Source organism: Meriones unguiculatus, chromosome 14, assembly GCF_030254825.1.
Source record: "Meriones unguiculatus strain TT.TT164.6M chromosome 14, Bangor_MerUng_6.1, whole genome shotgun sequence".
NCBI lineage: Eukaryota > Metazoa > Chordata > Mammalia > Rodentia > Muridae > Meriones > Meriones unguiculatus.
Window position 1 is genome coordinate 76,880,081 of NC_083361.1, and position 25,989 is coordinate 76,906,069.

General features: G+C 39.4%; 1 protein-coding gene across 13 annotated transcripts in view; it reads left to right on the forward strand.

Annotated features, from left to right (window-relative positions):
* The window catches only part of Dlg2 (discs large MAGUK scaffold protein 2), a 1,917,798-nt gene that overhangs the window by 637,596 nt on the left and 1,254,213 nt on the right, over nucleotides 1–25,989 (forward strand). The window lies entirely within an intron of this gene.

The following is a 25,989-nucleotide window of genomic DNA, read 5'->3' on the forward strand; positions in this document are numbered from 1 at the left end:
ACCCGCTTTGAAGAGTATTGCCTTAAATAGTTTTTAATTAATTTTTTTCTTGGGAATGTAATATATGTCTAAAATCAGATATTATCCTGTTTGCTCACCCTTTTTCCCTTCCAACTTCTACCACATTTATCCAAAAAGACTGACTAACCAGGATGAATGTACTGGTACAAGAGTGGCAAAACTGTTATGGAGTAACTAACAACTTTTTAATTGAGTTTGAGGGTTGCTTCATAGGATGGAATTAAGCCATGGCAGGTGCGGTCATAGGTCCTAGTGTAGAACCTATTGTTGTTACTTTCTTATATGATTATGCTGTCAAATTATACCCTTATATATGAACTCCTCTATCCTTTGGTTAGAAAAGATACTTTTGTTGGTGGACAGCAGTCAACACAGAGATGAAAAATTTGTCAAAGAGCTAAGGATAAGAAACTGAGTGTTCATCTCTAAATGGGAATCTTTATCAATCACTCCCCGCCCACTACACCACACAAGACTCAGGGAATATCATGGAAGAAGACACAGAAATAATATAAGAGCTGGAGGATAGGTAGGAGTACTATGAAAGTGTAATCATCTGAACATGACATGGGCATTTCACTCACCTGTACAAGATCAAGACAGTCAAATCCTGACATAGACAAGGGAGGTGCTTTCCAGGCCCCTCCACTTACTAAAGCGCTATTGGAAGTTGATAGATCCTGAACATGGGGAAAACATTTGGAGGACATGGTCATGGTAATTTGCCCATGCTCCAGTGGATGCCCCTATAACTATGAATGTATAGAAAAAATGGACTTAATAGATTATTGGAGGGTAAGGGGGTAAGAATAAGAACATAAAGTTGGATCAGGGATGCAGTATTCCCAAAGGACCATTCCTGGCACCAAGATCTACTTCCCTCTTTCACATTTCTTTGTGTGAAGGAACATAAAATAGAGCTGATGTATTAAAAACTTCAAAAGAATAAGGCTGCTGATTTCAAAGTCCAATCTCAAATCATGGAGATCACACGGCAAAGTAAGTAAAGGGGTCTGGTGTCCTTTATAAAGCAACTTTCCAGCTCTAGGGTCCTCCAGGGCTGTCTCTGCCTCTCTCCTCTGATTTCTTCTTAGACATTTTTGTCTAAGGATATGTGAGAGTGTGTGTTTTCATAGTCTTCCTATTCTACTAGGGTAAATTTTCATGTCCCAAGTGGCTTCAGACTCAAAGGAGACTATTTTTGTTACTCTTTTATGGAAAGAAAGCTTCCAAAGCTTTTCCTGATTCTGGAAGAGAATGAACATAATCCCCTAAACAGTTTGTCTTTCTCCTTTCTTTTTTCCTTTGGTTTCAGTCTCAAGGCCTTTCTCCCAAGAAGCTCTGTCTACCCAATCTGTGCCAAGGGAACATGCCTAAGAGTTTGCTGTTCATACAGCCTTGGTTATTTATTTCCTTCAGGAAATAAATATCCTTCAGGAATCTGTATTGTTTTTTCATTTAAGGACCCTGGTACCAGAGACCTACTAGTTACATTTAATTTCAAGGGTCAGAATTAGTTCTTTAAAACAGAGAACAGGACAGGAGCCTACCACAGAGGGCCTCTGAATGATTCTACCCAGCAGGGTATCAAAGCAGATGCTGAGACTCATTGCCAAACTTTGGGCAGAGTGCAGGGAATCTTATGAAAGAGGGGGGAGGCAGAAAGACCTGGAAGGGAACAGGAGCTCCACAAGGAGACCAAAAAAATCTGGACACAGGGGTCTTTTCTGAGAATGATACTCCAACCAAGGACCATGCATGGAGATCACTTAGAACCCCTGCATAGATATAGCCCATGACAGCTCAGTGTTCAAGTGGGTTCCCTAGTAAGGTGAACAGGGTTGTCTCTGACATGAACTCAGTGGCTGACTCTTAAGTCATCTTTCCCTGAGGGGGTAACAGCCTTACCAGGCCACAGAGGAAGATAATGCAGCCAGTCCTGATGAGACCTGATAGGCTAGGGTCAGATGGAAGACTACCCCTATCAGTGGACTGCAGGAGGGGCAGGGGAGGAGAAGAGAGAGGGAGAGTGATATTGAGAGGGGATGAGAGAGGGGGCTACATCTGGGATACAAAGTGAATAAATTATAATTAATAATAAAAAAGAATGGATAAGAGTTTTCCAAAGCCACCAGCATTTAACAAGAGCCAGAATCATTATCAAATCTGATAATAATTATGAATCAATTAGGCTTCTAAAAAGCTAATAAAGAAAAAAATAGGTAGAGCAGGTTCAGGGTTTAGGGAACTTGAAGGACTCTGTACAGTATTTTGGGATATCCTTACCAAGGATAATGTGAGAAGCTATCAGAGACACAGATGTAAAACCAGGAGTTACTTTTTGCTTCCAAAGTAACATGTTTGCTTTTAAAGCTTTTTTTCTCATTTGATTTCCCTTATTTCTCTTCCTCACAATCACTGTGTCACAATCTGCCACGCACCTTGATTTACACCTTGGCACATTTATTCACCTTAAGCACATCTCATCTTAGAAATATTTGAAAATGTTTAGAAATAGTCTCTGTTGCAATTGACTGGGGAGAATTATTGGAGTTTAGTGGAAGGAGGTCAGGGGAGGTAAACATCTGGAAAGATGGGAAGTTCTCATGCATAATTTTTAGTTCACAATGTTAGTACCTGATTCATCAAGAAACACTAGCCTGAACAGGGGTCTAGGTCCTCTCCATGCATGATCCTTGGTTGTAGTATCAGTCTCTGCAGGTGCCCCTGGGCACAGGTATTTTGGCTCTGTTCTCCTTGTGGAGTTCTGTCTTGTCCCCTCCAGGTCTAACTATCACCCTCTTCTTCCATAAGGACTCCAGCACTCTGCCCAAAGTTTGGCTCTGAATCTTAGCATCTCCTTTGATACCCTAGTAGGTGGAGTCTTTCAGCGGTCCTCAGTTTCCAAGTGGGTGCCCTAGTAAGGGGTACAGGGGCTGTCTTTGACATGAACTCGGTGACTGACTCTTTGATCACCTCCCCCTGGAGGTACAGCCTTGCCAGGCCACAGAGGAAGATGATGCAGCAGCCAGCCTTGATGAGACCTAATAAGCTAGGGTCAGATAGGAGGGGAGGAGGACCTCCTCTTTAGGGGAGTAGGGAAAGGTCATTGGGGAGGCAGAGGGGGAAAGTGGGTGGGAATGGGAGGAGACAAGTGAGGGGGCTATAGCAGGGATATAAAGTGAAAAAATTGTATAAATCAATGTATAAATAAAAATTTAAAAAAATGAGAAAAAAGAAACATTGGCCTGTGTCGAACTGTGTATTTGTCTCTTGTTCTCTTCTGCAACATTGTAATGCTGTGTATGAGTGACTGAGTTTGGTATTCCAAGGAGAAGCAGCGATGTTAAAAAGAAATGAACACTGGATTCTTATTAGGCTATGTTCCAACACCATTATTCAGAGTTTCTAATTCTGATGACGAAGCATGGTTACACTGGAAATGTGGAATCATTGATGATCACAAAGCTTAGGGGATTGTTGTGACTAGCATATGTAGGTTGAAAGAATATGATCAGCCCCAGAGCTGATATGCAATTCAAAGACCTAGAAAGATGACATAATAATATACTCGTATCCCGTCATTTTGGTTTTATTGTACTGACCTTAGCTGGTGTCACAGTCCACAGAGAAGGAAGCTGGAAGCATATAGCAGGAAAATACTGGAATTCTTTTCTTAGGGATGTAAAACATGCATATTATAAATAAAGTGTCCTGAGAACCAATACTGGACCCTTGAATTGGGGCTCTGGTTATTTACTGTAGATTCTCATAGACTGATTCAGGACCCTGTCAATGACCAGCCGGTGACATCCCTTATTTGGCTTCATTCTAAAAAAGGGGAAGAATGTCTGCAAAAGAGGAATCCAAGAAGCATGTTTGTCTGTGGATTCCTTTCTTCTTGGCTGGGAGGCCAATGATGAGAACATGTCTTAGGCAGGCCAGAGGAAATTGTTTGTCCAAATGCTTCTAACCAGGAAAGCAAAAGATCCAATAGACAAGAAAAAAAGATTTTAACGTTTGTTTCTTTGTTTGTCTTTTCTTCACTTCTGCTACATTGTAAGACAGAAGGGAATACAAAAAGCTCTTTGCTGCCTGGAGTTGTCTTAGGTGAGCGCTGGCCAAGGTGTTTAGAAAGGAGTGATTATGTAAAGAGGACATGGAAGGAAGATTTCTCCTTGAGATGAGACAGAAAATGGTTATTTTAATTTTTCCTTAAAGGACTGAAGTACTTGTTTCAGGCAGAGGGAATTGCTATTTATCAGAGTACCCAGGAAAAATGGTTCAAAGGAAACCAGGAAAGAGGCATAGAAAAAGTAAATCCTGCCTCTGGGTTAGATGAGGTAAAGGAGAGAAGAGAAGCAACAGACTTCGAAAGCAGATTGCCCATCTACCAGTTAGTTAAGGATTTGAATTTTACCTTCATGTCTGATCTACTTTGGGAAACTCCAGTGCTCATTCATTTCACTCTGGTCCCTTTAAAGGAAAACAGAAATCAGTTTTTATTCACTTGAAAAATACAAACAAGTTTTTGATATGCTTGTTTTTTTAAAACAACATTGGCATTTTTAAGCTATTTAATGAAAATGTCTGATAGGAACAAATCTACCTGATGTAAACCTCTTGGAAGGTCTCTGCTTCTTAAATTCTATGGGAACAACATTGAGAAAAAAATTCCAGTATCAAAGACATGTGAGAAATCTTCATTCATACCATGGTTACCTCCAGGAATGCTTATAGAAGAGCAAAACACCGAAAAAGGAATTAAAATACTTGCTTTTAATGCCTGCAACTGGACTTACACAAAATGAACTGCCAAAGGTCTTCTGAAGTGAATAGCAAGTCATTTTATTTGCCTTTTTAATATTATGTCTTGGAATGTTTTCAAAATCAAGTTTTGTAACCCGTTGTCAGGAGGAGATAATGGGAGGCTCTGAAAATGTCAAGGCAAAGGTCATACCTGACATACTAGTCTACAGGTCTGACTAGCAAAAAACTTCATCATTTTTCTTGTCCCTAACTTACTTATCCCCTAACTCTCCTAGGTCTGTTTAAAGATAGGATAGCAGTTCTGGCTCCTGGTTGGTCACAATATGCTGCCGCTTTATTTTGGGATATGCTCTTGTATTCTTCATACAGTTACTTGCCAGTACATCTGGCACCAAGACATAAGTTAGATTTCTCTCTCTTTCTCTCTCTCTCTCTCTCTCTCTCTCTCTCTCTCTCTCTCTCTGTGTGTGTGTGTGTGTGTGTTGTGGTTATTGTTCCATGTTTTGTTCTAACTCTAGCTTTTGGAAATTTGCCTTATGTAATAGTAGATGCTCAGGTGTTTGCTGGGGGAAATGAGTAATTTTCCTCTTAATAATTCCGTATAGCAAGCTTAAACACAGAAAAAGGATGGGAGGGATGTGGGCCATGCTAAAATTTTATGTGCATGGTTCTCAAAGTCAACTAGTATCAGTACAAGCATTCTAGGCATTCTTAAACACCAAGTGAAAAGGTTGAAATTTAAATTTTCAATGATCCGCATGTCCTAAGCTGTTTAGATGTTCTTTGGAAGAAATAAATGGTACAGTTGCAGCACGTACTTTGTGGGGGAAAAGGGTGCGTGCCATTCCATTCATGTGTACAATACATGTTCAGCCCCTGAGCAGTAAGCCCGTGTGAGGCAACGTCTTTGTGCTCTAATGCTGACTAGAAAGGTGGGGAATGCAGCTTTCACAGTCTTAGGACAAGGCAAATGCATCTCAGGCTATTCAGGTTATGTCATTCAACTTTCTGTGCAGATGGCTGACTGACGTAGGAAGCAGATTTGAAGCAAGTCACCAGGAAGGCTGGGCACTTTAATGACTCTGCCTCCCAGTGGGATTTGCAGTTGGAAGTGATGAATGTTGAGAGTGAGCACTCATTTCCATTAAGGCTTCTGTGTGTCACAGCCTAGCCACTTGAGCCCTTGGCTGACATTTTTCCTGCATGTTTCCCAGGTTCTAGTTAAGGCTTTCCTTGCCCAGCTTAATGATGATTTCTATCTCTAGTATTTGTCCTCTCTCAGGTGAGCTACATCTGTTCCATTTATTCTCATTCACTGTGACTGCCACATTCTCTCTTTGTTCCAAGTGATTCACAGTATGATTCTTGTACCAGCTTTTCAAAACTCACTTCCCAGTGCTCTTCTTATTTTCAACTTGCTTGTTAAGGGCCTTTGAAATCGGTTATTTTCCTAGGCTGCCACTGATTTGGAATTTTTCTAGAAACATCTGCCAGTATAGAATACTTTATGATAAGTGTTTATCTATTTGAATACAGAATTCATGGCCGCAAGAAAGACATGGGATGAAAACAAACTTACTTTCAATATTTTGATTAAAATGTATTTTGAACCTGAGAGTTGACATTTTATAATAAATGGACAGTTGTGGTCTTATTTTTGAAAGATGACACATAAAATATTCTGAGACAAAGGCATGCAATCATGGGGACAATCAATAGTAATTATTGCTCACAGTTGAAACTGGTTGTGGTAAACCTCAATAAATTTTCATTAAACAGCCTCATTCCATGCCTCTCATTATTCAGGACCCATTTTGCTCTTTCCTAATAATGTTTCAAATGTGCTGCAATAGTAACTTTTTCATTGCTGTGACACTAAAAGAACAACCTAAAGGAAGAAGAATTTATTTTATTCATGAATTCAGTTATTTATATTTATGATTGGCTGGGTCTAATGTTTTTAAACGTGCAGCAAGGCAGGAAGGTCATGGCAGGAGGGCATGGCAGAGGGAAGCTATTGCCTTCCACCAGCAAGGAAGCCAAGAAGGAAATAGAGCAGAGACTGGAATGCTACAAGTGACCTATTTCCTCTAAGCAGGCTCATCGCTGAGCATATCCGCCACATCCCTATCATGCCACTTAGCAGGTTCATCAATCCATAAAGTTGGAGTGCATGTGATCCAATAATTTGCCAAAAGCTCCACTTCTATGTATCAGTGACCAAGACTTCAGCACATGAGTTTTAAGTTACACCTCCTATCCAAACCATAGCATGTATCAAATGCATTTGCCATAACACGTAGGACATATATTTGCCACTTAAGTTTGTTTGCCTCTTGAAATTTTAATGATAAAAATACATACACACACATTCACACACAATTACACAGCTCATCACATCAGCTCAACTCTTGTGTGTCCCTTATACTCAGTCCTGAATATAAGCTTAACTCCCTCTCTAGTCTATTCTTTTGTAGGATAAATAGCCTTGAGCTATCAATAAGTTATAAATTCTGTGAAGCTGAGAATTATCTTATGTTTTCCCAGCAGGTAGTGGTATAAAATGCATCATGCCTTTGTTTCTGTGTTGTTGAAGTTACCTCAAGTAGGTTGGGTATATGTAGAGGTCTAACTGAATCAAAGATTATACGCTGTGTTTGTGATGGAAGAAATGCTATAAAGAATTATCAGAGGAGCATCTGATCCTCACTGATGGAGTTATGGCTATCGAAATGATGGAGACAGACCCAGGAAATCCTTATGGCTATTGAAATGATGGAGGCAGAACCAGAAAGTCCTCTGGCCATGAAAGTTATTTGCTGATAAGCTAAGGAGAGCAGGAGGTAGCATAAGAAGCACCGGTAACTCAAGAGGTAGTATTGGGGTGGTTCATTCTCATTATTTGTCAGAGACTTTATTTCTTCGAACAATGCTTTCATTTTAGAAATGCATCTAACCTCCAAGAGAATACACAGTTGTGTGCCTGTCCCTTGAACAGAATGGGGGTTCTAGTCCTTGTTCTACTGTCTGAGTGCAGAGTTACCATGGTGAACCCATCTTTCAAGTAAGACATCTATAAAGAAAACTGGATTGGTTTCCCCTAATTAAGTAAAGAAAACCTTGGTCATCTCTCACTTGTTATATTTTTGTCTTTTAGCAAAGCCCTTCAGTTTCTGTGATAACTGAGTACAGATTATTTCTTGTCAGTCAACATAGCAAGATGGGAATTTTCTATATTAAAAAAAAACAGCTTAAATTAGTTAAATATCCAAGCAAACTGCTTAGCTTGTTTCATTTTTAAGGGTGAACCTAAAATATGGAATTCTAGAAAATGATTAAAAGAAAAAAGAAAAACACAAAGCAAAATAGCTTAGCCCTTCTAAAGGAAAGTTAGTTGTTGAGTGGCAGACAGCATAGAGTTGATCCATAGTATGTGTGGAGACCGTGACTTCACACTTGACAAGTCTGTATCATTTGTTTTTCTTTCTATTTTCTAGGTGGTCAAGGCCTTATTGGGCTCAAAGCCCTTGATCTTCTAACTTAACATTTATTCATGCACATGGCTGTGTCTTTCTGAGATCCCTGGTGCTTATTCTGTCTTCTCCCCAAATGCCCCATCTATTTCTATGACATTTATTTACCACTACAAACTTTCACCTCCTACAGAAAGTTTAATCCTGCACCACTGACCTGTATATCCAACTGCCTAACCAGTGTCTTCACTTTGATGTCTTCCAGGAGCATCAGAATGCTTCCAAAGTTTATGATTTCCTACCGATCAATTTGTTCCTCCAGTGTTCTTCATCATGGATATTGGCCAATCCATTTGGTGTTTGATCATACCAATTCTGAAGACTTATCTTTCTCTCTGGCCATCTTTAATGTATCAGTTTTGACTCCTCAGTATATCTTAACTGTGTCCTTTACCTTCCTGCTACCAGTTTAGTTCAAGACATTATCTTTCCTCCTCTTTCTGCATCTCTTCTTATGCTAATGAATCTATACTGCATCATGTGGTTATAAATGAATGAAAATTCCGACCATTCTCTTTTACAAATAAACACTTGGGAGCCAGATGCTAGGATGAAAACCTGCTAGTTCAGAGAGGTAGAGAAAGCACCCATCTGACCTTCCTTCTCAGCTCACATCTTGATGGAAAAAGCCCAAAAGGCTCACTAGTTCAGATGACAGCTTAAGGGGGAAAAAAAAAACCCAAAGCCCAAAAAGCCTGAGAACTAAAGCTCAAGAGCTAGAGAACTAAAACCCCTTCTACTTCTACCTGCTGTCATAAATAGCCCTTAATTCAAAGTTCCTCCTACTCTTTAATCCCTGTCAGCTGGTTTCTTGCTCTGCCTCTTGACCAAGGATTAACTTTATTAAATTAGTGTACAGAAAGCTCTTGGCGTAAAGGTGTGTGCTAGGGCTGGCTGAACCATACTATAATCACCTGTTTACAATAAACACGGAAGTTCTTAGATTAAAATGTATGATACAGCTCAACCACACCAAACAAGGAACAGGGTTTTACAGGTCACAATTTTGGAGCTTCCAATGGAATAAAATATCCTGCAAAATGTGAATCAGACAGAATTCTGTACAATAGATATTTTATTTATTAATTTATTAATTTAGGTTTTTTTTTTTTTGAGACAGGGTTTTTCTTTGTTGCCATGGCTGTCCTGGAACTCACTCTCTAGACTAAGTTGGTCTCAAATTCAAAGAGATCTGACTGCCCCTGCTAGGATCAAATGCATGAGCTACCACAACCCAGCAATAAGAAAGATACTTATGTATGTGCTGTATTCTTCATTTTTCTCCTAAGGGTCTTCTCCTTTTATTCAACTGTCAATTTAATTCATACTTCCTTCATGGAAGCTTTCCTTGACTGTCCACAAATAGAATTATCTATCACACAGTCTCAGGGATATTTGTACTTGTCTCTTTGTCTGCCTTGTTAAACTTTAAGGTTGTTGAAGCCAAATGTCAGGTAATTTTAAAAATTGTTCCATCTATTGTTTCCAGCATAGGGAAATATATATAAAAAATATACAATCCAAAACAGAAAAAAAATACCCACTGTTATTGTGTATACTTCCAAGATTTTCTAGAAGTCTTTATGAACATGACTGACATCCTAGTTTGGTCCCTCTATGTTTTTTTTTTTTTAAGATTGCTATCACCCAAAGGTTGTGCCTCACAGAAATCTTTATATTTTACTAGTAGCTTCCTCTTCTTGGTGCCCTGATAATCTCTTCAACAAACAGAATACCAGTCTTGTTGATTACCTTTCTGAGAGAAGAGTTTTCATCAAGGCTCTTGTTCATAAGAAAAATGACAAATGATATCAGTGTTTAGATTTCCCATCAGTGTTTGTAAGTGAGCATTAGCACTTTCTTGGATCTTTATAAGGTCAGGCCATTTCAGTATGATGTGTTATTTCAGAAACTTAGCCATCATATTGAATAGATTTGTTCCGTATCCATGGACTCGACTGGGATCACTTCTTCAGTTTCCAGTTGATCTGGTAATTTTATTTGGAGGAGTATCTGGCACATTCACACATGTTAAGGTTCAACATACTCTTTTTAGGAAAAGATAACTAAGCCCAAAGGCTGTGTTATTAAGTCATCCTCAAGACATATTCCAAAAATGCTGAGAATAAGAAAGAGATCATAGATTTACTTATGATAACAAATTCTAGTGAGTGCCTCTCTTCCAATACTTCAGGGAATTTGTTTTTTGTGTATAGAACTCCTCAAAGTGCTAAAGGATTCAATGTCTTCCTTACCTGGTTTTCCCTTCAGGGTTTTGGCAAATGTGTTAGTCACCACATAATGTCATGAATTACCATGTTCTTGGTGGCTTAAAGCAACACACGTGTGTGATCTTACATTTTCTGATGCACGAAGTCCTACAGGAATAAAGGAAAGTCTCAGTGGGGTTGCAGTTTCTCTAGAGGCTTCAGAGGCAAATTCGGCCCTTTATCTTTCTAGCTTCTATAGGCTGCCTGCCTTGCTGGCCCTTTCCCTTAAAGTGCATCCTAGTACATCCTCCCCTCCTACCCACACACCTCCTTTTTAAACTCTTACCCTCCTGTCATTCTTATATGCACTCTGTGATTTACACTAGATGTACCAGAACAACAGTAACCTTCCCATCTCAAGTTTCTTTACTCAGACGGAACCACAGACATCCTTGTGCCTTCCAAAGAACATATCTGAAGGGTCTAAGAATTAGTGTACACATATCTTGCAGAAGCTGCTATTCTTTCTACCACACTGAAGTGTATTTCACAGTTTTACATTTATAAAAATTCCAGACAAAATCAAAGTTCAGAAATAAAAGTTATAGCTTGTCTTTTTTTTTAATTTTTGGTTTAATATCATGAGTTTTGTATTCTATCTAAAATGCCATGCATATATTATAGCTGTTTATTATCAGTCTGTTTCATTAAGTTTCTGTCTGCTCAAATGTGAAGAATGACCATTTGTTGGCTTAAATTAGGTGTCTGATCAATAAAAGCTATCTTCAGAAACTGTGAAGAGAGAAAGTCAAGCTTTTTAATTATTTGAGATCACACTCTACACACTTAACATATGAAATTCTGGTGTATTATAAGTGACTAAAAAACAGTATTTATTTTATGAAAAATAAAAACCTAATCCTTAAGCAGCCTCGATGGTGCCCCTTTGATTGAAACATGGCTGACCTTAAAGAGAAGTATCACTGCCGCTTTACAGTGACAGTGTCATATGTACTGCTATTTTACAGCATTTACTACATTGGCGTATTGATCTGTTTATTTCCCAAACTACTTGCAAATCCCCTAAGGGCAAGGACTGTGTCCCTGCTTTTCTTAGTACTGATGCTGCCTAGAACTGTTCCTGACATGGTGACGCATTGATGCTTTCTCCTGGGGGAATGACTCTCTGTGTATCCCTTCTCGGGCATCAGCTGGCTAGCTACATCTTAACACTGGTGGCTGAACATGACAGTCAGACAGGCTGAATGAATGTAGCAGGATGACTAGAATCCATCTCCGTTCTTTGGTAAAACGAATCTTTGCATATGTCACTCTATGAAGTTCAATCAGTTATTTTCTCTCACAGTGCTTAGTATAATGTAATGCTTGGAACAAATTTACATATATGCATTCTGGATTATTGATAGAGTAAGCATGACATCAGAGAAATTAAGTAACGTGAGAATATTATTGAAAATTGAGAATATTTCATTAAGTGAGAAGAAATTAGATCTGAAATTGGAAAATCTATAGGTAAGTTCAGGGCATATGAATCTGTTAAAATGAACTTTCTCAGTAGATAACACTTTCAGTCACACTATCAGCTTGCTTCTCCGTATACAGAAATAACATGCTTTTACTTTGTAGTTACCTTCACCCCTTTGGTTATTTGGCAAGTATCTTATCATTTGTTGACATTTCACTGTATCAATAAGAAGTTTGGCCATATCTCATACCTACCAAAAACTGTCCAATGTGTTACATATAATTCTCCCCATATTTCTAGAATGTGACTAACAGATTAAGCCAGTTGTACATGGCTTAATATATATATTAATTATATCTATATATATAATTAAACACACATGTATATATAATATATATATTCTACCAGCTACATTTAAAATTAAAATTAGTTCTGTAAAATAACTTGAGAAGATAGCTGAGCTGTTTCAAGGTCTTAGACAGCCTCATACAAAGATAAGGAAAGCAAGAATGAGAATAGGGAATGAGTTAGAGAATGAGTCTCTATATAACACTTTTTTGGCAATGGCTAGCTACATTGTAGCACTGGCTGGGGAACATGATAATAAGACAGGTTGAAAGATTCTAAAGGAATGACCATCATCTATCTCCAGTCCCTGGAAAACAAGTCTAAGTACATGTCATACTAATGAGGATCAGTAAGTCATTTTCCAACATAAAACAGTGTAGTGTATGATCAAAGCAGAGTGAAATGCACATATTCTGAATTATTCATTGAGTAAGGATGGCAGCAGAGGAATTAAATAATTATATTTGTGTCTACATTTAGGGAATTATATGTATATCTATACCTACGTATGCATATTTTTTTCTTTCTGGATATTTGGAGGCAGAGAATGGAGTCAGTCTCACCTTTAATCATTTATGTGAGCTCCTATATTTTAGTGGCTCTATGAACCACCCTGGCAGATAGATGCTTTGAGTCCTGATCCAGCAGATGCTGATGCTGACCCAGCATTGCAGCCCTTGTCAGCGCTGTGCAAAATTAAGTGTATAAGATCCCAGTTGAGCCCCTAACACGTGATACCCATTATGTAAGATCTTAATACAACCTGTATGGAGAAATCTCTGAGAATCATCCTTCCTCAGCTCATGTTTGGGCAGTCCTGTTGTTGAGACTTTATGGATGTGGCTTCTGACATCCCTAAGAGCCAGAATATCAAGGCATTTTCTGTGAGACTGTGTAACCAGGAATGTGGGCTACTTTGTTAGGTTTCTATGTCTACCAGCCCTCTTCACACAATCCCTTCCAACGCTCTCCTGACATAATAAAATGTAGTCCAGAAAGAAGGGGGAAGGGGACACAGACATCTTTAGACACCTTCCTTCTGAGTAGGGACATCTAGTTCCTTGGGGAAAGTCCAATCTTTGTAATCAGAATATGACAAGTAACCAGCAATCCAGCAATCCAGCAATCCAGCAATCCAGCAATAGCAAAAGCAGCAACAGGAACAGTCCCCAGCAGAAGGGACAACAGCAGTCACCTCTTCATTGCGCTCAGGTCCCTCTCTGAGCTCTGGCATTTATAAGAGTCTCCAAAATTCCAAATTTAACTTATCTTCAGCTGGCAAAATCAGGCACTCCTAGACCATGAGACACATTATAGTCTGCTGCTGTGGACAGTGTGAAGCAGCCCCGTATCCTACACCTGTGATTAAAATAAAAACATATTCACTTAACTGTTTTTTTTTTTGTAAGAAATCAAAATTCTCACTACAAGATTGTATCTCCAAGGAGGTTATTCTGAAATGTTCCCTGAACCTTAGGTGTTTCGTAAATGTATCTATTGGGACCTGGCTCCCCAACTCTGTATTTGACTGGTTGTAATTCTCATAAGATTCTTAATAATTTTACTACCTGTTCTTTGTTTGCTGGTGATGTCAGCTCCATGTGTAAAAGCATAGAGTATTATATTTAGAGGACAATCTTCTTCTATTTGTATTTTGTCATATTTTGAATGAAAAGATCAAAAGACTTGTCATTATTTTATATAAGACAATTATGTTATTATAATATATGACACATGTTATTGTATACATGCATAGATTAAGAGATGAAGGTATTTATTATATTTACAAGGGCAGTGGATATGAATATACATAAATAATGAAAGACATTAATATACCCATTCATCAATCCATGTGATAGATTATCAATGTTCTTTATTGTCAACTACTACTGTGAGTCATTTGTGGAATGATTCAGAAGAGATCCAGAGGGATGATTTTCAAGTAGATATTTTTCTCTAAAGGAAAATTTAAAAGTCATTAATGTCATTCTTTTAATACACTAATTTGAGGGGGAAAGGAATATGACATTTAAAACAATAAGGAAAAAAAGAAAGTTGTGATTGTGTTGTGGTTCTTTCTTCCTCTAGGTGACATTTTTAAGGGCCGAGAGCAGGTCCTCGCACAGGAGCAGATATAAAGGTTGACATCTCTTAGAGTTCTCATTCAGCTTCATGGGGTTCTTTATTCCTACTTTTAAAGCTTTACTGTACCTTGGGCTTTACATATTTCGTCTGTTTTCCTTTAATGGTATGATTCACTGACATTATGCCTGAACTGTTAGAAACTCATAAATCTATATATCTACCTTCATGGCACAGGGGTACTAACAACTGCATGCGTGACATTGAGGTTAATGCACTCCATCAAAACCCTCTCCATTTTTCTATCTCTTTGCTTCTATGGATTTTACTTGCATTTCAGTCACACATGTGTTAAATCAGAGAGACCACAGAATTGGCTGATTCCATCGATGGGCTGACAAAGGGCATCCTGGATGTAAAGTACGTGTTAAGGAAGTGATTTTGTAGTTAAGTATAGGATTCCCTGTTCTGCAGTATCTTGCTATATCACTATAATTTCCACTGGCATTTTCCCTTAAATACAACTACTACTAAGATGAAGGGAATATTAAAAAATTCTGAGCACCGTGTTTTGGAAAAACCCTGACCTATCAAATTCAAATTCATAACACTGATACACTAGTGGCTGGCTGAGTACTAAGCTCGTACCTAACAACCTAGTCAGTTTCTATAGTTATTTCTGCTCTGAGATATTGGTCATTTCCTGAGCTACATCCCTCATCAGTAAATAAATCATAAAACTCTCTCTGAGAGTTTCTATATCTTCTTAAGTAATCATTGTGCTTATCCTAAAGAGTACTTGTTATTTTTTTCAGATGTTTGAAACATACGTATTCTCCTTGATTACTTTCAAAATTTGTCATCTTTCTAACATAAGGAATAATTAATCATACCAGTGAGAAGTTGTACCATCTCTTATCCTTATCCTGCATTCCCCAAATCCATAGGGAGTCCTTTTTTCACTAAAGGACTTTTTTGAAGCTCGCGGAATAAAAAGAAAAATTTAAGAATTTTCATTTTGTTGTTGTAGGTCATGTTCTGTTAAGTGAGGGCTATGTTATTGACTATGTAGGCTGAATGAGGAAAAGGCCAAGGGTTGCACGAAAACACATAAGCTTTGAAAGGCTTATTTAAAAAACTTTCTACCTCTAAAAATTGTTTCATGAGCCTGAACTTTGAGAAAGAAGAGATTTCATAGGGTTGTGGAGTATTCTGTGCACTTCAGGAAGAGACAGATGTCTAGTGCATCGTCACAGACTAGGATGCCCCTCTAGTTCTCTTCCATGATTTGGAAGGTTAACTCCTCACCCTTCGTGCATTATTTTATTTTTATGTTTTCAGATTTGACAAAGACCAAAGTCGCTGTGATGTCCATCCATTCCCAGCGGCCAAGCTCGTCTCTCTTCCTATAAAGTAGTCACGCCACTATGGTTGAATGACTGGCAGTGAACACCCTTGCGCTGTATTTTCAGCATCTGCAAATTTTTGCCTCATGCTGATGGTGTGAGTGATTCCGATCCTTAAAAACCTAAGACAGAAAAGTTGGTTCCATTTGATCTCTACTTCCTGTTCGACCTGGGCTTTTGCTCAAGTATTCCTTACTAATTCTAAAGTGGTCAGTGAGCACTGATTCCCCAGCTCACAGCAAATCATATTGTGCCACAAAGAAACTGGCTCTGTATTTATTCCCTGGTTAAACCCAAATACTGCAAGAAAATAAACTAACATCAGATAAAATTCCAGTACACGTTCTTGGAGAAATCCACAAATTCTTTGAAAAAGCAGAATTCTTTAAAAATGTGGAACTAAATCCACTGGGGAATCATTTCTGTTTCTGGTGTGTCTCTGTCACTGTACTGTAATAACAATTAGCATAGATTCAGGATTATACAGGTAAGAAACACTTGTTTTTACACAGAAACAGGGATGTGACACTAGGATTGTTCAATTTGTTTGATAGACTGAGCTGAACTAGATGTTGTATGGCAAAATGCTTCTTGGGAGGCGATATACACAGCCCTGCAGCCTAAATGGAGAGACCATGAAAGACCGAAGCACAGATACAACCAAATCCAACTTGATGAACTAGTGAGTTTAATTGGGGTTACTTATGGGAATGGGATGAAGAGCATTTATAAAAGCAGAAATGACTCAAAGACAGCTGTGCCACCAAAGCCCATCCCAACACAGGTAACAACTCACAAAAGCTGTGAACCTGGAGAGCACTACACAGCCTGCAAGTTTGGAGTGTGTTTTTATGCCAGATGACTCGGTTGGCCTAAGCCTTTTCCAGTCAGTTCAGCTGGTTCCTGTTTCTTTTCAGGCAGCTGGTTTGATCTCAGGATCCTCTTTTCAGCTTGTCTTATCTGAGAGGCTGGGCCCTAGTGTATCTGGTCATTTTCAGGGACTTCCAGAACCTATTTTTGAGTTGTTTATTCTCCTGCCGAAGGCCCTACCCTGCTGGATAGAAATTTTCAATCCCAGAGAAAACTGTTACACAACACCAGTCTATGCACACAATATATTATTAATTTATTCATCAGATCTTGACATAGTACCCAACAGGCACATGGGAAACAAGAAGAGTTCAACAACAGCTGCCTACCTAGTATTAAGAGGTGATTTACACTTGAGTCAAACTTGGAGTTTGCCTTTTGCTAGCTCCATCACATGCAACATATCACTTTAGACTATGGATTCCAGATTTTTCACTTTCTACATATGACATAACTGAAGATAGGGAGACATTACAGTAGGATCACATGCCTCACGTGCATAGAGACCTCATTTGGATCCTCAATGCCCATCTAACAAGCCCAGCTTGGCTAGTTCCCCATAACCTCACTTCCTTGGCCAGCTGGCCTAGCAAGAGGAAGGAGACAGGGAGGGATTAGGGCCTGGGTAGAAGAAGGTTGCCAAGTTCCAGGTTCAGTGAGAGACACTGTCTCTAGGAAATAAAGTAAGAGTCATAGAACAGGACACAGCAAGTCCTCCTCTGGTCTCCACAGGCATGCAGAACACATGCATGCACACTCTCACACACACACAGACACACAGACACACGCACGCATGCATGCACACCACTTACACCACATACACACATGAGCTGTGTGTGTGTGTGCGTGAGGCATAATCATTTCATGAGATCATAAGGAGAAGGATAGAATGTAAGGTAGCTTTAATCTTCAATTATGTTTCCTCATTTCTGCTCCATCATCACTGCCTTGAAAGTAGAAGAAGAAACAGGGTCCACTCACTTAGCTGAGGATAATGTAGCTTGGTGAAGATAGCTAGGTCAGACAGTGGCTAAAAGAGAATACTCCTCCCAGCCTCTGCAGGATCAGAGTGATTTCCATTATACATCTCTCATCACCTTGGGCTCTTTCTGTGATGGAAGTTACCATCCAACCCTTGGTGTAACATTGCTACCTTGATAACTGACTGACACAGTCTCTCTCAAGCCTCTTTTTGCATAAACCACTGAGGATCTTTTTGGCTGTATCCTGGTCTCCTCCCATAAATCTGTGGCCTAAAATTATTTCTTCCTTTTCAATTTGGAAGGGTTAGGTATACATTGGGTCACACTCAGGTCCTGGCAGCAAATCACTGTGGCTTTAATGGTGCTCTTGTTGTCAGTGCGCCCAGAAGATTTGAGCAATGGGAGCTTCCACAGACAGAGCTCAGAAGAAACACATTTTGCATGTAATTGAATGCAATTTGAGATTGCCCTGGCTTCTATCATTCAGGACCTGTACAAAAAGAAAAAGAAAAAAGCAGAGAGCAGTCCTATCTTGCTTAATCATTCTCTCAACCTTTTGATCTTCCTCCCTGTTGATAATCACTGCTGAGCATATTTCTTGCCGCTGAGAAGGTGGGCAGGCACAGCTGAAGCCTGCAGCAGATTCTAAGGTATCTCCTGAGGGGGTTGGCAAAGGATACCTTGTGAAGCTGAGAAGTTCTTTTAAAACCGTGTTTGTTTCCTTCACCCTTGAGAGTCTGAGCAATCAGTTTTAGGCTTTTCCTTTCTAAACTGCCTATGCTTATGAAGTGAATAATTTAATCAATGTATGAAACTATTTTTCCCTAAACAATTTCAGCTTTGATAGCTAATTTACATACATGTTATAGGAGATTTTCAAATTGATTAGGTAACTTTTTTCCAAGTCAGTCTATAAAAATTGTCTCCTCGGGAGACTTTTGTTAGGTAATTTGAGTTAATTTTTTTTTAACTAAACATCAACCCATTAATTTCCAAAGCTATAACCAAATATATGGTTATATGGTATGCTGGCTAGTTTTATAACAACTTGTCATGTACTCTTGACTTACCTGGGAAGAGAGAATCTTAATTGAGAAAATGCCTTCATAGGATTGGCCTATGGGCAAATTTGTTGCTCCTGTGCTTGGTCGGTGACTGACATGGAAGGCACTGCACATTGTTGGATGGTGCCAGCCCAACAATGTTCTGGGTCCCCTAGGGAAGCAGGCTGAGCAAGTCATGAGGAACAAGCCAGGAAGGAGCACGCCTCCATGGCCTCAGCATCAGCTCCTGCCTTCCGTTTCTTTCCTGACTCCTTTTGATGACGGACTATGCTGGGGAAAACATATAGGGGAAACAAACTTTTACGCCTGCAATTTGGTTTATGGTCTCGGTGTTTGATCACGGCAACGGAAAGCCTAATTGACACACGTGGCTCCATTTGGAATTTGAGATAATTGAAATGTCGGTAGACTTCCTGACCCAAACAGAGAGCTCCTACACATCACTGAACTGATGGATACAGAACAGACAGAGGCAGCAGAAGCATCATTAAGCTCTGCATGTCCAGATACAGAGCACAGTAGAGAATTTCTGTGTGGTTCTGTCTTAGGATGAGAACCTTAAACAATACTGGAAGTAGATTTCATTCTGATCATCTAAGTCCTATAGAAGTGTCTAGTGTAAGGAAGGAGCGGTGGCTAATGGGAAGGATTCCGATTCTGCGCTCAGACAGCGGACATGTCTTGATGTATAGCAATATGCAGTGGGAATGCAGCAAGAAGGAGGAGCACTCAGACTTGGTGGCATCTCTGTCTCAGCTTGGCAGTGTTGTGTATTATGTAGCTGTTTCATGAGAATGACAAAGAACACTTTATGATGTGTTTGTTTTGAATAAAAACCTGTTTGACAACTTCTGGCCTTTTGAATGATAGTTAAGACAAGTGGCCTTTGGAAGTATTTGTATGTTCTGTAGGCCACCCCTCCAATATTTATGGATTTTTATATCTGTATGGCACCATTTAATCTATTTTCTTTATCAAAATACATTCTCCATTCTTGTGTATGGATGTGTGCACATATGTACATGTGAATGGCTTGTGTGCAGGTTATGAAGACATCTGTGTGACTATGTCTGAAGGTTAGAGGTAAGCACCAAGTTTGGTTCCTTGAGAAAGTGACCCATCTTATTTTGTTTTCTTTTTGAGATAAGATCTCTCACTGGCTTGTAAGTAAACAATTCATCTAGATCGGCTAGCCAGTAAGCTTCCGGCAAATGCTTGTCTTCACCTCCCTTAGCGCTAAGGTTACAAGCACAAGCCACTATGCCCAGTTCTTTATTTGTGTGTTTGTTCTTGTTTATTATTATTATTATTATTATTATTATTGAAATGTATTCTCTTCGTATGCCAGTTATAGACTCCTCCCTCATCTCCTCCCAGTCCTACCCTCCTTCCTTCTTTCTCCTCTATCCCTCTTCCTTAGTCCACTGATAGGGGAGGTCCTCCTTCCAGCCTATCAGGTCCCATCATTGGATCCATTTCTCTGTAGGCTGGCTAGGTGGCGCCACCAGGGAGAAGTGATCAAGGAGCAGTCAATTGAGTTCATGTCAGAGACTGTCTCTTCTCCTCTTACTAGGGAACCCACCTGGACACTGAGCTGTCTATCGGCTAAATGTGAGGGGTGTGGGGTCTAGGTCCTCTCTACGTATGGTCATTGGTTAATGCATCAGTCTCTGCAGTCCCCCTGGGCCCAGCATTTTTTGGCTTTCTTGTTCTCCTTTTGAAGCTCCTGTCTCCTCTGTCCTTCTGTATCTCTCTTCCATAAGATTCCCTGTGCTCTGCCCAGCGTTTGGCTGTGAGTCTGCTTTGATCCCCTGCTGGGTGGGGTCTTTTAGAGGACATCTGTGGTAGGCTCCCATCCTGTTTCCTCTCTTCTACCACTTCTGGTATCTATCCCACTTTCCTTTCTGAATAAAAATTAATCATCTTTCCTATGATCTTCCTAATGTGGCTTCTGGGGCTCAAACTCAGGCTCTTGTGTTTACATGGCATTTACTCTGCTGACAGAAGTTGCTTTCTATGTAAGAGAGGGAGGGAATTTAGGGAATTATTTTCTTACAGTAAACCACTTCACATACTATCTCTTTCTCTGTAAAGTTCCTGACCCTCCCTGGCCGGATAAATGGCTCCCATTTTTTTTTCCATTCTAAGTAATTAGTTGCATCTCAATTAGCATACCTGCCGCTTGCTCTGTAATTACTTGTTCACATGCCCAATTCTACCTCGAATGTTAGGCATATGTTTGTAGATATGAAGTAGGTCAAGCATTGCTGAGAAAATCAGAGTTCCTTACTTGAGGCTGATGAAGATCCAAATTATATGTTTATAGAGAACACAGAATGTGCAAATATGATGGTGGTGGTAGCAGCCAGGAGAGAATAAAGGAGAGAATAAAAATAATTCAACATAACAATAAGGTTATGTGACCAGAGAACATTTACAGAAAGGACAGAAAATGGACAAGCTAACGTGTTAAAGTGTATATATTTGTTCTGTTGGTTCTATTGCTAAGCACGGAGGGCTTTAGTTCTGGCTCTCAGTCTCAATGTTTGGCAACACTGAGAGAAAATGAGATGATAAATACAAAACTGGCAAACAAATTTATTTATAGTATGGACCCAAACTGAAGAAAGGGAACCTCTTATTGTGTCTCCATCTTGTCCATGGCAGTGTTATAACTTTACAGAAAAAGATGAATAGCCAAATAGTAAGTGTAAGTACAGCTTTGAGCCTACAGTACAAGGATGTGGGCTTACATCTTTATCATGGTTCTTGATGGTAGGTTTTTCTGGGAATGGAACGTTTACATCTCCATGATGGTATCATAGGTAGCATAATGCATTCTTCTATCAGCATAGAGTCAATAAACGTGATCAGAAGGTAACACTTATTACATGTAACAGGTAAAGAAAGCACTGAGGTTATAAAGAGTGGTGCCCTCCTCAAGCAAAAGGGAGTGTGGGGATTTTACCCAGGGTGTCTGTGCATACTCCGTTACGAAAGCGTGCTGAGGGAAGGACTGTTCTTCAGTTCGCTCACTTTGAGATGTATATTACTGAGAATGCTTACTGGAAGGACATAGTGCAAGAAGGTAAATTACATGCACATTTCTGAATGTGTTTGGTTTAATGCTATGAAGTATTTGTCCAAAGGATCAAAATTGTGGACAGGAATAAGTATGGGTATGCTCAACTTCTTTTGCTCAAAAATATCTTGCCTGACACAAAAGAAAAGAACACTAACAGAGTAGTGTAAGAGATGCCCCCCTAGAATTCCTGTTTTGCTCAACAGGTCGCTATTTTCTCTGTGGAGTTGGAGCTAGAAAAGAAAACCTCTGCCTAAATTCTTAGGGTCCTATTAAGGGGCCATATGTCCTCACGTGGGGATAAAACAGATATTATGCTACATGAATAAGTGAAATACTCTCAAGGCACATTTACATGTTTCTGAGATATTTAATAAATTATTACCTGGCCAGGAGACACACAGGCTGGATAAGCTGGAAGGCATTCCTCACTTCTGGGGCACTTTATAATTCTCTTCTTAAATATAATGCCTACCAGAAAAATAAAAGGAATGAAAATAATAAAAGGTCATAATACGGCACATCTGGAACCCCAGAAGCTGAAATGTATATAAAGGGGATTTAAGCGTTCAAGATCATATTCAACAACATAATGAGTTCAAAACCCTGTCTCAAGCATACACACACACACACACAAACACAAACAAACACCAAGAAAAAAAATACAAAACATTCATGCCTATTGCCAAAGTAAATACATATAATAATACAGTTGGAATTCATTCCCCTTTGGTACCTACCTTTATTTAACAGGGTTGTATAGGAAAGTGGTCCTTTCTAGGTACCAGTCCAGTCCACTGAAATGCTGAGAAACTTGATAACAAAATTCTATGCGGTTTTGTTTCATTGAATTATCATCATAAAATGTTATTTTAAAGAGTCAAACATGGTGGATACAGATCTGTTCCTATTTGTAGTGTAGGATAATTCAGAGTCATTAAGCAACTAGCCCAACAGAGCAAAACTAAGCACGGCCATGTTTGACATGGGTCCACACCTTGCTGTTAGTCCCATGGTCTTTTATTTAAATGTATGTATCCTGCTGTATCTCTTTCTCAACATTTATCTTTCCCACTTTGGGTTAGACATTAACTCCTTGAAGTCTTTGTAAACTGATTTTTTTTGGAAGTCTATGGAGTGATTACATGATATATGGTTTTGTAGAAAAAAATGTATATTTATTAGCAACTAGGGTGGTAATTATTGGCATTCATGTTAGCCTAATGAGTGAGGCATGTGTGAAGTTTGTTGTGAAGAATGAAAAACATCAAATTATGCCAATTTAGATGCTTCCTACTTTCTAGAACACATTAGTGTATATCAGAATATGAGCATAAACCTTCTCAAGATCCTCAAGTGAGACTTTGTAAAGGGGAAGAATAGAGAGCTTTTTTGAGGGAAATTGTCTGGATTCTTCAAATAGGGAATTTTAGATGAAGAACTTGCCCTTAGGAAAGGTCTAAATGACAAGAGCTGGCACTGGGTCAGAATCTATTAGAAGAATGAAATTGGAAAATCCATTAGGCTGCAGGCTTTTAAAAATGGAATTGTGAACTTTTGCATCCATATAAACAGCCAGAACTGAAAAACGAAAGGTCAGCTTTAAACTCTGATGAAAGGATCTACATTAAAAAGGTTTGGCAATTTCAACTGTCAAGTTGTGATTGCTAATGACTCCATGGGGAAGGGGAGGAGAGAGAGCAAGCTCTGAGACAGGAGTGTTTATCTCTTCTCATGGGAGGAGAAGCTGGGCCAGAATTCAGTAAAGGTTCTGAGTTCCAGTTTATACAGGTAGTGTGACGGTGAAGTTTCCATAGCAGAAAAACACAGGAATGATGTCAGAAGTTTCACAGAGGTAGCGGAGCCCACGTGTACTTAATCTAGCTATACTGAATTTCTCTTTCTCTCTGGGGTCTTGAACATTTTTAACAACTTGAAGCGCTACATTTAGTTATCTTTTTTCTATGTATGTGTGTGGGCATGTGTGTGCAGACTAGAAGAGAACTGGAAAAAGTCTCCTCCATTGCATGAGGCCCTCAGCCCACACTTGGGACTGTAGGCTTGACGACAAGCATCTTTTGCCACAGATCCATCCCACCTGTCTGTTAACCCACTTCTAAGTTCTAACTCCCATTTATTTATTTATTTATTTCTCATCTGGTTTCTCTTACTAAGCTCAGACTATCTTTTATGTACTTTGGGTAACTGTAACCTGGACTTATTCTCTGACTTTCAAATGTGAGGATAGAATAAACGTTTTTGTCCTATAGCACCTTACTTTGCTACCTAGTGTCACGCAGTAGAGTTTCTCCTGTTATGTTGTGGTTACATGATCGTACCTCTCCCCACACCCCAGAGAAAGAAAAGCAAAGAATATTTTAGCCTTTTGTCCCAGCAAACATAGCATAATATAAAGTGCAAACTAAGTTAAGTAAATATTTTCTAGGTGACAGAAACATGAGCGAGTGTACTTTCCAATGAAAATTCATCTTTCCATTTACTGTTTTTCCTATCATTTCTTTTTCTTTTTATTAAATACAATTTATTCACTTTGTATCCCCCCTGTAGCTCCCTCCTCCCCTCCCAATCCCACCCTCTCTCCTCCTTTTCCACCCATGCCCCTCCCCCAGTCCACTGATAGGGGAGGTCTCCCTCCCCTTTCTTCTGATCCTAGTCTATCAGGTCTCATCTGGAGTGGCTGCATTATCTTCCTCTGTGGCCTGGTAAGGCTGCTCCCCCCTCAAGGGTAGGTGATCAAAGAGCAGGCCAATCAGTTCATGTTAGAGACAGCCCTTGTCCCCATTACTATGGAACCCACTTGGACACTGAACTTCCATGGGCTACCTCTGTGCAGGGGTTCTAAATTATCTCCATGAATGGTCCTTGGTTGGAGTATCAGTCTCAGAAAAGATCCCTGTGCCCAGATTTTTTGGTTCTGTTGATCTCCTTGTGGAGTTCCTGTCCTCTCCAGGTCTTACTATCTTCCCTTCTTTCATAAGATTCCCTGCACTCTGCCCAAATGTTGGCCATAAGTCTCAGCATCTGCTTTGATACCCTGCAGGGTAGAGCCTTTTAGAGGTCCTCTGTGGCAGGCTCCTATCCTGTTCCCTGTTTTCTCCCTCTTTTGATGTCCATCCTCTTCACCCCTCTGAATGGGGATTGAGCATCTTAGCCAGAGTCCTCCTTCTTGATTAGTTCTTTAGATGTACAGATTTTAGTATGTTTATCCTACATTATATGTTTAATACCCATTTATGAGTGAGTATATACCCTGTGTGTCTTTCTGCTTCTGCGATACCTCACTCAGGATGATCTTTTCCAGTTCCCACCATTTGCCTGCAAATTTCATGATTTCCTTGTTTTTTATCCCTGAGTAATATTCCATTGTGTAGATGTACCACAGTTTCTGTATCCATTCCTAAACTGAGGAGCATCTGGGTTGTTTCCAGCTTCTGGCTATTACAAATAAAGCTGCTACAAACATGGTGGAGCAAGTGTCCTTGTTATATACTTAAGCATCTTTTGGATATATGCCCAGGAGTGGTATAGCTGGATCTTGAGGAAGCACTATCCCTAATTGTTTGAAAAAGTGCCAGATTGACTTCCAAAGTGGTTGTACAAGTTTACATTCCCACCAGCAATGGAGGAGGGTTGCCCTTTCTCCACATCCTCTCCAGCATGTATTGTCACTTGAGTTTTTGATTTTAGCCATTCTGATGAGTATAAGATGAAATCTTAGGGTCATTTTGATTTGCATTTCCCTGATGACTAAGGACGTTGAACATTTGTTTAAGTGTTTTTTTTTTTTTTTTTTTTTTTTTTGGCCATTCGATATTTCTCTATTGAGGATTCTCTGTTTAGCTCTATACCCAATTTTTTAATTGGATTCCTTGATTTGTTGCTGTTTAGCTTCTTCAGTTCTTTATATATACTGGATATTAGCCCTCTGTCATCTATAGGGTTGGTAGTGATCCTTTCCCAATCTGCAGGCTGTCGTTTTGTTCTGACAGTGGTGTCCTTTGCTTTACAGAAGGTTTTCAGTTTCATAAGGTCCCATTTATTGATTGTTGATCTTAGAGCCTGTGTTGTTGGTGTTCTGTTCAGGAAGTTGTCTCCCATGCCAATGAGTTCAAG